This window comes from Danio rerio, chromosome 18 (genome assembly GCF_052040795.2).
Source record: "Danio rerio strain M-AB ecotype USA chromosome 18, GRCz13ab, whole genome shotgun sequence".
Lineage (NCBI taxonomy): Eukaryota > Metazoa > Chordata > Actinopteri > Cypriniformes > Danionidae > Danio > Danio rerio.
The window spans coordinates 9,651,705-9,664,131 of NC_141038.1; the positions used below are offsets into that span (position 1 = coordinate 9,651,705).

General features: G+C 42.5%; 1 protein-coding gene across 9 annotated transcripts in view; it reads right to left on the minus strand.

Moving 5' to 3' along the window:
- bend7 (BEN domain containing 7) overlaps window positions 1–12,427 on the minus strand; it is a 152,041-nt gene that overhangs the window by 78,979 nt on the left and 60,635 nt on the right. The gene's annotated exons all lie outside the window — the stretch shown is intronic.

Genomic DNA, 12,427 nt, shown 5'->3' on the forward strand with positions numbered 1-12,427 from the left:
TTTTCGTGACATTTCTATTTTAGACACCGTTTCTATTTTTGCGACACATGTTTAGCTTGTGTCGCATGTTTTGCGTGCACTTCACATTTTTGATTTTTTTTGTGACATTTCTATTTTAGACACGGTTTCTATTTTTGCGACACATGTTTAGCTTGCGTCGCATGTTTTGTGAAGGCACGGTGTAAGGCACTTGACCAGCCAGTGCACACAGCTGCCTCCTGACCAATCAGAGCACCCCAGGCCAACCGGTCGATCAAGAGAGCACATCAGCTTTCAGATTAATCAGCGCACGTACGGCCCATGAAGAGCACATCAGCTTTCAGATTAATAAGCGCACGTACGGCCACCTGACCAACCAGAGGACCCAGGGTCCAACTGACCAGTCAGAGCACACAAGGCAACCTGACCGATCAGAGCACCCTAGCTTTGTAACGTTTAGATTTTATATACCGTTTCTATTTCTGCGACACATGATTAGCTTGCGTCGCATGTTTTGGTGCACTTCACATTTTCGACTTTCGAGACATTTCGATTTTAGACACGGTTTCTATTTTTGCGACACATGTTTAGCTTGTGTCGCAATTTTTGCGTGCACTTCACATTTTTGATTTTTTTTTGTGACATTTCTATTTTAGACACGGTTTCTATTTTTGCGACACATGTTTAGCTTGCGTCGCATGTTTTGGTGCACACTTCACATTTTTGATTTTTTTCGTGACATTTCAATTTTAGACACGGTTTCTATTTTTGCGACACATGTTTAGCTTGCGTCGCATGTTTTGGTGCACACTTCACATTTTCGATTTTTTTCGTGACATTTCTATTTTAGACACGGTTTCTATTTTTGCGACACATGTTTAGCTTGTGTCGCATGTTTTGCGTGCACTTCACATTTTCGATTTTTTCCGTAAAATTTCGATTTTAGACACCGTTTCTATTTCTGCGACACATGATTAGCTTGCGTCGCATGTTTTGGTGCACTTCACATTTTCGACTTTCGAGACATTTCGATTTTAGACACCGTTTCTATTTAGCGACACATGTTTAGCTTGTGTCGCATGTTTTTCGTGCACTTCACATTTTTGATTTTTTTGGTGACATTTCTATTTTAGACACGGTTTCTATTTTTGCGACACATGTTTAGCTTGCGTCGCATGTTTTGTGAAGGCACGGTGTAAGGCACTTGACCAGCCAGTGCACACAGCTGCCTCCTGACCAATCAGAGCACCCCAGGCCAACCGGTCGATCAAGAGAGCACATCAGCTTTCAGATTAATCAGCGCACGTACGGCCCATGAAGAGCACATCAGCTTTCAGATTAATAAGCGCACGTACGGCCACCTGACCAACCAGAGGACCCAGGGTCCAACTGACCAGTCAGAGCACACAAGGCAACCTGACCGATCAGAGCACCCTAGCTTTGTAACGTTTAGATTTTATATACCGTTTCTATTTCTGCGACACATGATTAGCTTGCGTCGCATGTTTTGGTGCACTTCACATTTTCGACTTTCGAGACATTTCGATTTTAGACACCGTTTCTATTTAGCGACACATGTTTAGCTTGTGTCGCATGTTTTGCGTGCACTTCACATTTTTGATTTTTTTCGTGACATTTCTATTTTAGACACGGTTTCTATTTTTGCGACACATGTTTAGCTTGTGTCGCATGTTTTTCGTGCACTTCACATTTTTGATTTTTTTTGTGACATTTCTATTTTAGCCACGGTTTCTATTTTTGCGACACATGTTTAGCTTGCGTCGCATGTTTTGTGAAGGCACGGTGTAAGGCACTTGACCAGCCAGTGCACACAGCTGCCTCCTGACCAATCAGAGCACCCCAGGCCAACCGGTCGATCAAGAGAGCACATCAGCTTTCAGATTAATCAGCGCACGTACGGCCCATGAAGAGCACATCAGCTTTCAGATTAATAAGCGCACGTACGGCCACCTGACCAACCAGAGGACCCAGGGTCCAACTGACCAGTCAGAGCACACAAGGCAACCTGACCGATCAGAGCACCCTAGCTTTGTAACGTTTAGATTTTATATACCGTTTCTATTTCTGCGACACATGATTAGCTTGCGTCGCATGTTTTGGTGCACTTCACATTTTCGACTTTCGAGACATTTCGATTTTAGACACCGTTTCTATTTTTGCGACACATGTTTAGCTTGTGTCGCATGTTTTGCGTGCACTTCACATTTTTGATTTTTTTTGTGACATTTCTATTTTAGACACGGTTTCTATTTTTGCGACACATGTTTAGCTTGCGTCGCATGTTTTGGTGCACACTTCACATTTTTGATTTTTTTCGTGACATTTCAATTTTAGACACGGTTTCTATTTTTGTGACACATGTTTAGCTTGCGTCGCATGTTTTGGTGCACACTTCACATTTTCGATTTTTTTCGTGACATTTCTATTTTAGACACGGTTTCTATTTTTGCGACACATGTTTAGCTTGTGTCGCATGTTTTGCGTGCACTTCACATTTTCGATTTTTTCCGTAAAATTTCGATTTTTAGACACCGTTTCTATTTCTGCGACACATGATTAGCTTGCGTCGCATGTTTTGGTGCACTTCACATTTTCGACTTTCGAGACATTTCGATTTTAGACACCGTTTCTATTTAGCGACACATGTTTAGCTTGTGTCGCATGTTTTGCGTGCACTTCACATTTTTGATTTTTTTCGTGACATTTCTATTTTAGACACGGTTTCTATTTTTGCGACACATGTTTAGCTTGTGTCGCATGTTTTTCGTGCACTTCACATTTTTGATTTTTTTTGTGACATTTCTATTTTAGACACGGTTTCTATTTTTGCGACACATGTTTAGCTTGCGTCGCATGTTTTGTGAAGGCACGGTGTAAGGCACTTGACCAGCCAGTGCACACAGCTGCCTCCTGACCAATCAGAGCACCCCAGGCCAACCGGTCGATCAAGAGAGCACATCAGCTTTCAGATTAATCAGCGCACGTACGGCCCATGAAGAGCACATCAGCTTTCAGATTAATAAGCGCACGTACGGCCACCTGACCAACCAGAGGACCCAGGGTCCAACTGACCAGTCAGAGCACACAAGGCAACCTGACCGATCAGAGCACCCTAGCTTTGTAACGTTTAGATTTTATATACCGTTTCTATTTCTGCGACACATGATTAGCTTGCGTCGCATGTTTTGGTGCACTTCACATTTTTGACTTTCGAGACATTTCGATTTTAGACACCGTTTCTATTTTTGCGACACATGTTTAGCTTGTGTCGCATGTTTTGCGTGCACTTCACATTTTTGATTTTTTTCATGACATTTCTATTTTAGACATGGTTTCTATTTTTGCGACACATGTTTAGCTTGTGTCGCGTGTTTTGCGTGCACTTCACATTTTTGAATTTTTTCGTGACATTTCTATTTTAGACACGGTTTCTATTTTTGCGACACATGTTTAGCTTGTGTCGCATGTTTTGGTGCACTTCACATTTTCGACTTTCGAGACATTTCGATTTTAGACACCGTTTCTATTTAGCGACACATGTTTAGCTTGTGTCGCATGTTTTGCGTGCACTTCACATTTTTGATTTTTTTCGTGACATTTCTATTTTAGACACGGTTTCTATTTTTGCGACACATGTTTAGCTTGCGTCGCATGTTTTGGTGCACACTTCACATTTTTGATTTTTTTCGTGACATTTCAATTTTAGACACGGTTTCTATTTTTGCGACACATGTTTAGCTTGCGTCGCATGTTTTGGTGCACACTTACATTTTCGATTTTTTTCGTGACATTTCTATTTTAGACACGGTTTCTATTTTTGCGACACATGTTTAGCTTGTGTCGCATGTTTTGCGTGCACTTCACATTTTCGATTTTTTCCGTAAAATTTCGATTTTAGACACCGTTTCTATTTCTGCGACACATGATTAGCTTGCGTCGCATGTTTTGGTGCACTTCACATTTTCGACTTTCGAGACATTTCGATTTTAGACACCGTTTCTATTTAGCGACACATGTTTAGCTTGTGTCGCATGTTTTTCGTGCACTTCACATTTTTGATTTTTTTGGTGACAATTCTATTTTAGACACGGTTTCTATTTTTGCGACACATGTTTAGCTTGCGTCGCATGTTTTGTGAAGGCACGGTGTAAGGCACTTGACCAGCCAGTGCACACAGCTGCCTCCTGACCAATCAGAGCACCCCAGGCCAACCGGTCGATCAAGAGAGCACATCAGCTTTCAGATTAATCAGCGCACGTACGGCCCATGAAGAGCACATCAGCTTTCAGATTAATAAGCGCACGTACGGCCACCTGACCAACCAGAGGACCCAGGGTCCAACTGACCAGTCAGAGCACACAAGGCAACCTGACCGATCAGAGCACCCTAGCTTTGTAACGTTTAGATTTTATATACCGTTTCTATTTCTGCGACACATGATTAGCTTGCGTCGCATGTTTTGGTGCACTTCACATTTTCGACTTTCGAGACATTTCGATTTTAGACACCGTTTCTATTTTTGCGACACATGTTTAGCTTGTGTCGCATTTTTTGCGTGCACTTCACATTTTTGATTTTTTTTGTGACATTTCTATTTTAGACACGGTTTCTATTTTTGCGACACATGTTTAGCTTGCGTCGCATGTTTTGGTGCACACTTCACATTTTTGATTTTTTTCGTGACATTTCAATTTTAGACACGGTTTCTATTTTTGCGACACATGTTTAGCTTGCGTCGCATGTTTTGGTGCACACTTCACATTTTAGATTTTTTTCGTGACATTTCTATTTTAGACACGGTTTCTATTTTTGCGACACATGTTTAGCTTGTGTCGCATGTTTTGCGTGCACTTCACATTTTCGATTTTTTCCGTAAAATTTCGATTTTAGACACCGTTTCTATTTCTGCGACACATGATTAGCTTGCGTCGCATGTTTTGGTGCACTTCACATTTTCGACTTTCGAGACATTTCGATTTTAGACACCGTTTCTATTTAGCGACACATGTTTAGCTTGTGTCGCATGTTTTTCGTGCACTTCACATTTTTGATTTTTTTGGTGACATTTCTATTTTAGACACGGTTTCTATTTTTGCGACACATGTTTAGCTTGCGTCGCATGTTTTGTGAAGGCACGGTGTAAGGCACTTGACCAGCCAGTGCACACAGCTGCCTCCTGACCAATCAGAGCACCCCAGGCCAACCGGTCGATCAAGAGAGCACATCAGCTTTCAGATTAATCAGCGCACGTACGGCCCATGAAGAGCACATCAGCTTTCAGATTAATAAGCGCACGTACGGCCACCTGACCAACCAGAGGACCCAGGGTCCAACTGACCAGTCAGAGCACACAAGGCAACCTGACCGATCAGAGCACCCTAGCTTTGTAACGTTTAGATTTTATATACCGTTTCTATTTCTGCGACACATGATTAGCTTGCGTCGCATGTTTTGGTGCACTTCACATTTTCGACTTTCGAGACATTTCGATTTTAGACACCGTTTCTATTTAGCGACACATGTTTAGCTTGTGTCGCATGTTTTGCGTGCACTTCACATTTTTGATTTTTTTCGTGACTTTTCTATTTTAGACACGGTTTCTATTTTTGCGACACATGTTTAGCTTGTGTCGCATGTTTTTCGTGCACTTCACATTTTTGATTTTTTTTGTGACATTTCTATTTTAGACACGGTTTCTATTTTTGCGACACATGTTTAGCTTGCGTCGCATGTTTTGTGAAGGCACGGTGTAAGGCACTTGACCAGCCAGTGCACACAGCTGCCTCCTGACCAATCAGAGCACCCCAGGCCAACCGGTCGATCAAGAGAGCACATCAGCTTTCAGATTAATCAGCGCACGTACGGCCCATGAAGAGCACATCAGCTTTCAGATTAATAAGCGCACGTACGGCCACCTGACCAACCAGAGGACCCAGGGTCCAACTGACCAGTCAGAGCACACAAGGCAACCTGACCGATCAGAGCACCCTAGCTTTGTAACGTTTAGTTTTTATATACCGTTTCTATTTCTGCGACACATGATTAGCTTGCGTCGCATGTTTTGGTGCACTTCACATTTTTGACTTTCGAGACATTTCGATTTTAGACACCGTTTCTATATTTGCGACACATGTTTAGCTTGCGTCGCATGTTTTGTGAAGGCACGGTGTAAGGCACTTGACCAGCCAGTGCACACAGCTGCCTCCTGACCAATCAGAGCACCCCAGGCCAACCGGTCGATCAAGAGAGCACATCAGCTTTCAGATTAATCAGCGCACGTACGGCCCATGAAGAGCACATCAGCTTTCAGATTAATAAGCGCACGTACGGCCACCTGACCAACCAGAGGACCCAGGGTCCAACTGACCAGTCAGAGCACACAAGGCAACCTGACCGATCAGAGCACCCTAGCTTTGTAACGTTTAGATTTTATATACCGTTTCTATTTCTGCGACACATGATTAGCTTGCGTCGCATGTTTTGGTGCACTTCACATTTTCGACTTTCGAGACATTTCGATTTTAGACACCGTTTCTATTTAGCGACACATGTTTAGCTTGTGTCGCATGTTTTGCGTGCACTTCACATTTTTGATTTTTTTCGTGACATTTCTATTTTAGACACGGTTTCTATTTTTGCGACACATGTTTAGCTTGTGTTGCATGTTTTTCGTGCACTTCACATTTTTGATTTTTTTTGTGACATTTCTATTTTAGACACGGTTTCTATTTTTGCGACACATGTTTAGCTTGCGTCGCATGTTTTGTGAAGGCACGGTGTAAGGCACTTGACCAGCCAGTGCACACAGCTGCCTCCTGACCAATCAGAGCACCCCAGGCCAACCGGTCGATCAAGAGAGCACATCAGCTTTCAGATTAATCAGCGCACGTACGGCCCATGAAGAGCACATCAGCTTTCAGATTAATAAGCGCACGTACGGCCACCTGACCAACCAGAGGACCCAGGGTCCAACTGACCAGTCAGAGCACACAAGGCAACCTGACCGATCAGAGCACCCTAGCTTTGTAACGTTTAGATTTTATATACCGTTTCTATTTCTGCGACACATGATTAGCTTGCGTCGCATGTTTTGGTGCACTTTTGAGACATTTCGATTTTAGACACCGTTTCTATTTAGCGACACATGTTTAGCTTGTGTCGCATGTTTTGCGTGCACTTCACATTTTTGAATTTTTTCGTGACATTTCTATTTTAGACATGGTTTCTATTTTTGCCACACATGTTTAGCTTGCGTCGCATGTTTTGGTGCACACTTCACATTTTCGATTTTTTTCGTGACATTTCTATTTAAGACACGGTTTCTATTTTTGCGACACATGTTTAGCTTGTGTCGCATGTTTTGGTGCACTTCACATTTTCGACTTTCGAGACATTTCGATTTTAGACACCGTTTCTATTTAGCGACACATGTTTAGCTTGTGTCGCATGTTTTGCGTGCACTTCACATTTTTGATTTTTTTCGTGACATTTCTATTTTAGACACGGTTTCTATTTTTGCGACACATGTTTAGCTTGCGTCGCATGTTTTGGTGCACACTTCACATTTTCGATTTTTTTCGTGACATTTCTATTTTAGACACGGTTTCTATTTTTGCGACACATGTTTAGCTTGTGTCGCATGTTTTGCGTGCACTTCACATTTTCGATTTTTTCCGTAAAATTTCGATTTTAGACACCGTTTCTATTTGTGCGACACATGATTAGCTTGCGTCGCATGTTTTGGTGCACTTCACACTTTCGACTTTCAAGACATTTCTATTTTAGACACCATTTCTATTTTTGCGACACATGTTTAGCTTGTGTCGCATGTTTTTCGTGCACTTCACACTTTTGATTTTTTTTGTGACATTTCTATTTTAGACACGGTTTCTATTTTTGCGACACATGTTTAGCTTGCGTCGCATGTTTTGTGAAGGCACGGTGTAAGGCACTTGACCAGCCAGTGCACACAGCTGCCTCCTGACCAATCAGAGCACCCCAGGCCAACCGGTCGATCAAGAGAGCACATCAGCTTTCAGATTAATCAGCGCACGTACGGCCCATGAAGAGCACATCAGCTTTCAGATTAATAAGCGCACGTACGGCCACCTGACCAACCAGAGGACCCAGGGTCCAACTGACCAGTCAGAGCACACAAGGCAACCTGACCGATCAGAGCACCCTAGCTTTGTAACGTTTAGATTTTATATACCGTTTCTATTTCTGCGACACATGATTAGCTTACTTCGCATGTTTTGGTGCACTTCACATTTTCGACTTTCGAGACATTTCGATTTTAGACACCGTTTCTATTTTTGCGACACATGTTTAGCTTGTGTCGCATGTTTTGCGTGCACTTCACATTTTTGATTTTTTTTGTGACATTTCTATTTTAGACACGGTTTCTATTTTTGCGACACATGTTTAGCTTGCGTCGCATGTTTTGGTGCACACTTCACATTTTTGATTTTTTTCGTGACATTTCAATTTTAGACACGGTTTCTATTTTTGCGACACATGTTTAGCTTGCGTCGCATGTTTTGGTGCACACTTCACATTTTCGATTTTTTTCGTGACATTTCTATTTTAGACACGGTTTCTATTTTTGCGACACATGTTTAGCTTGTGTCGCATGTTTTGCGTGAACTTCACATTTTCGACTTTCGAGACATTTCGATTTTAGACACCGTTTCTATTTAGCGACACATGTTTAGCTTGTGTCGCATGTTTTTCGTGCACTTCACATTTTTGATTTTTTTGGTGACATTTCTATTTTAGACACGGTTTCTATTTTTGCGACACATGTTTAGCTTGCGTCGCATGTTTTGTGAAGGCACGGTGTAAGGCACTTGACCAGCCAGTGCACACAGCTGCCTCCTGACCAATCAGAGCACCCCAGGCCAACCGGTCGATCAAGAGAGCACATCAGCTTTCAGATTAATCAGCGCACGTACGGCCCATGAAGAGCACATCAGCTTTCAGATTAATAAGCGCACGTACGGCCACCTGACCAACCAGAGGACCCAGGGTCCAACTGACCAGTCAGAGCACACAAGGCAACCTGACCGATCAGAGCACCCTAGCTTTGTAACGTTTAGATTTTATATACCGTTTCTATTTCTGCGACACATGATTAGCTTGCGTCGCATGTTTTGGTGCACTTCACATTTTCGACTTTCGAGACATTTCGATTTTAGACACCGTTTCTATTTAGCGACACATGTTTAGCTTGTGTCGCATGTTTTGCGTGCACTTCACATTTTTGATTTTTTTCGTGACTTTTCTATTTTAGACACGGTTTCTATTTTTGCGACACATGTTTAGCTTGTGTCGCATGTTTTTCGTGCACTTCACATTTTTGATTTTTTTTGTGACATTTCTATTTTAGACACGGTTTCTATTTTTGCGACACATGTTTAGCTTGCGTCGCATGTTTTGTGAAGGCACGGTGTAAGGCACTTGACCAGCCAGTGCACACAGCTGCCTCCTGACCAATCAGAGCACCCCAGGCCAACCGGTCGATCAAGAGAGCACATCAGCTTTCAGATTAATCAGCGCACGTACGGCCCATGAAGAGCACATCAGCTTTCAGATTAATAAGCGCACGTACGGCCACCTGACCAACCAGAGGACCCAGGGTCCAACTGACCAGTCAGAGCACACAAGGCAACCTGACCGATCAGAGCACCCTAGCTTTGTAACGTTTAGTTTTTATATACCGTTTCTATTTCTGCGACACATGATTAGCTTGCGTCGCATGTTTTGGTGCACTTCACATTTTTGACTTTCGAGACATTTCGATTTTAGACACCGTTTCTATATTTGCGACACATGTTTAGCTTGCGTCGCATGTTTTGTGAAGGCACGGTGTAAGGCACTTGACCAGCCAGTGCACACAGCTGCCTCCTGACCAATCAGAGCACCCCAGGCCAACCGGTCGATCAAGAGAGCACATCAGCTTTCAGATTAATCAGCGCACGTACGGCCCATGAAGAGCACATCAGCTTTCAGATTAATAAGCGCACGTACGGCCACCTGACCAACCAGAGGACCCAGGGTCCAACTGACCAGTCAGAGCACACAAGGCAACCTGACCGATCAGAGCACCCTAGCTTTGTAACGTTTAGATTTTATATACCGTTTCTATTTCTGCGACACATGATTAGCTTGCGTCGCATGTTTTGGTGCACTTTTGAGACATTTCGATTTTAGACACCGTTTCTATTTAGCGACACATGTTTAGCTTGTGTCGCATGTTTTGCGTGCACTTCACATTTTTGAATTTTTTCGTGACATTTCTATTTTAGACATGGTTTCTATTTTTGCCACACATGTTTAGCTTGCGTCGCATGTTTTGGTGCACACTTCACATTTTCGATTTTTTTCGTTACATTTCTATTTAAGACACGGTTTCTATTTTTGCGACACATGTTTAGCTTGTGTCGCATATTTTGGTGCACTTCACATTTTCGACTTTCGAGACATTTCGATTTTAGACACCGTTTCTATTTAGCGACACATGTTTAGCTTGTGTCGCATGTTTTGCGTGCACTTCACATTTTTGATTTTTTTCGTGACATTTCTATTTTAGACACGGTTTCTATTTTTGCGACACATGTTTAGCTTGCGTCGCATGTTTTGGTGCACACTTCACATTTTCGATTTTTTTCGTGACATTTCTATTTTAGACACGGTTTCTATTTTTGCGACACATGTTTAGCTTGTGTCGCATGTTTTGCGTGCACTTCACATTTTCGATTTTTTCCGTAAAATTTCGATTTTAGACACCGTTTCTATTTGTGCGACACATGATTAGCTTGCGTCGCATGTTTTGGTGCACTTCACACTTTCGACTTTCAAGACATTTCTATTTTAGACACCATTTCTATTTTTGCGACACATGTTTAGCTTGTGTCGCATGTTTTTCGTGCACTTCACACTTTTGATTTTTTTTGTGACATTTCTATTTTAGACACGGTTTCTATTTTTGCGACACATGTTTAGCTTGCGTCGCATGTTTTGTGAAGGCACGGTGTAAGGCACTTGACCAGCCAGTGCACACAGCTGCCTCCTGACCAATCAGAGCACCCCAGGCCAACCGGTCGATCAAGAGAGCACATCAGCTTTCAGATTAATCAGCGCACGTACGGCCCATGAAGAGCACATCAGCTTTCAGATTAATAAGCGCACGTACGGCCACCTGACCAACCAGAGGACCCAGGGTCCAACTGACCAGTCAGAGCACACAAGGCAACCTGACCGATCAGAGCACCCTAGCTTTGTAACGTTTAGATTTTATATACCGTTTCTATTTCTGCGACACATGATTAGCTTACTTCGCATGTTTTGGTGCACTTCACATTTTCGACTTTCGAGACATTTCGATTTTAGACACCGTTTCTATTTTTGCGACACATGTTTAGCTTGTGTCGCATGTTTTGCGTGCACTTCACATTTTTGATTTTTTTTGTGACATTTCTATTTTAGACACGGTTTCTATTTTTGCGACACATGTTTAGCTTGTGTCGCATGTTTTGGTGCACACTTCACATTTTTGATTTTTTTCGTGACATTTCAATTTTAGACACGGTTTCTATTTTTGCGACACATGTTTAGCTTGCGTCGCATGTTTTGGTGCACACTTCACATTTTCGATTTTTTTCGTGACATTTCTATTTTAGACACGGTTTCTATTTTTGCGACACATGTTTAGCTTGTGTCGCATGTTTTGCGTGCACTTCACATTTTCGACTTTCGAGACATTTCGATTTTAGACACCGTTTCTATTTAGCGACACATGTTTAGCTTGTGTCGCATGTTTTTCGTGCACTTCACATTTTTGATTTTTTTGGTGACATTTCTATTTTAGACACGGTTTCTATTTTTGCGACACATGTTTAGCTTGCGTCGCATGTTTTGTGAAGGCACGGTGTAAGGCACTTGACCAGCCAGTGCACACAGTTGCCTCCTGACCAATCAGAGCACCCCAGGCCAACCGGTCGATCAAGAGAGCACATCAGCTTTCAGATTAATCAGCGCACGTACGGCCCATGAAGAGCACATCAGCTTTCAGATTAATAAGCGCACGTACGGCCACCTGACCAACCAGAGGACCCAGGGTCCAACTGACCAGTCAGAGCACACAAGGCAACCTGACCGATCAGAGCACCCTAGCTTTGTAACGTTTAGATTTTATATACCGTTTCTATTTCTGCGACACATGATTAGCTTGCGTCGCATGTTTTGGTGCACTTCACATTTTCGACTTTCGAGACATTTCGATTTTAGACACCGTTTCTATTTAGCGACACATGTTTAGCTTGTGTCGCATGTTTTGCGTGCACTTCACATTTTTGATTTTTTTCGTGACATTTCTATTTTAGACACGGTTTCTATTTTTGCGACACATGTTTAGCTTGTGTCGCAT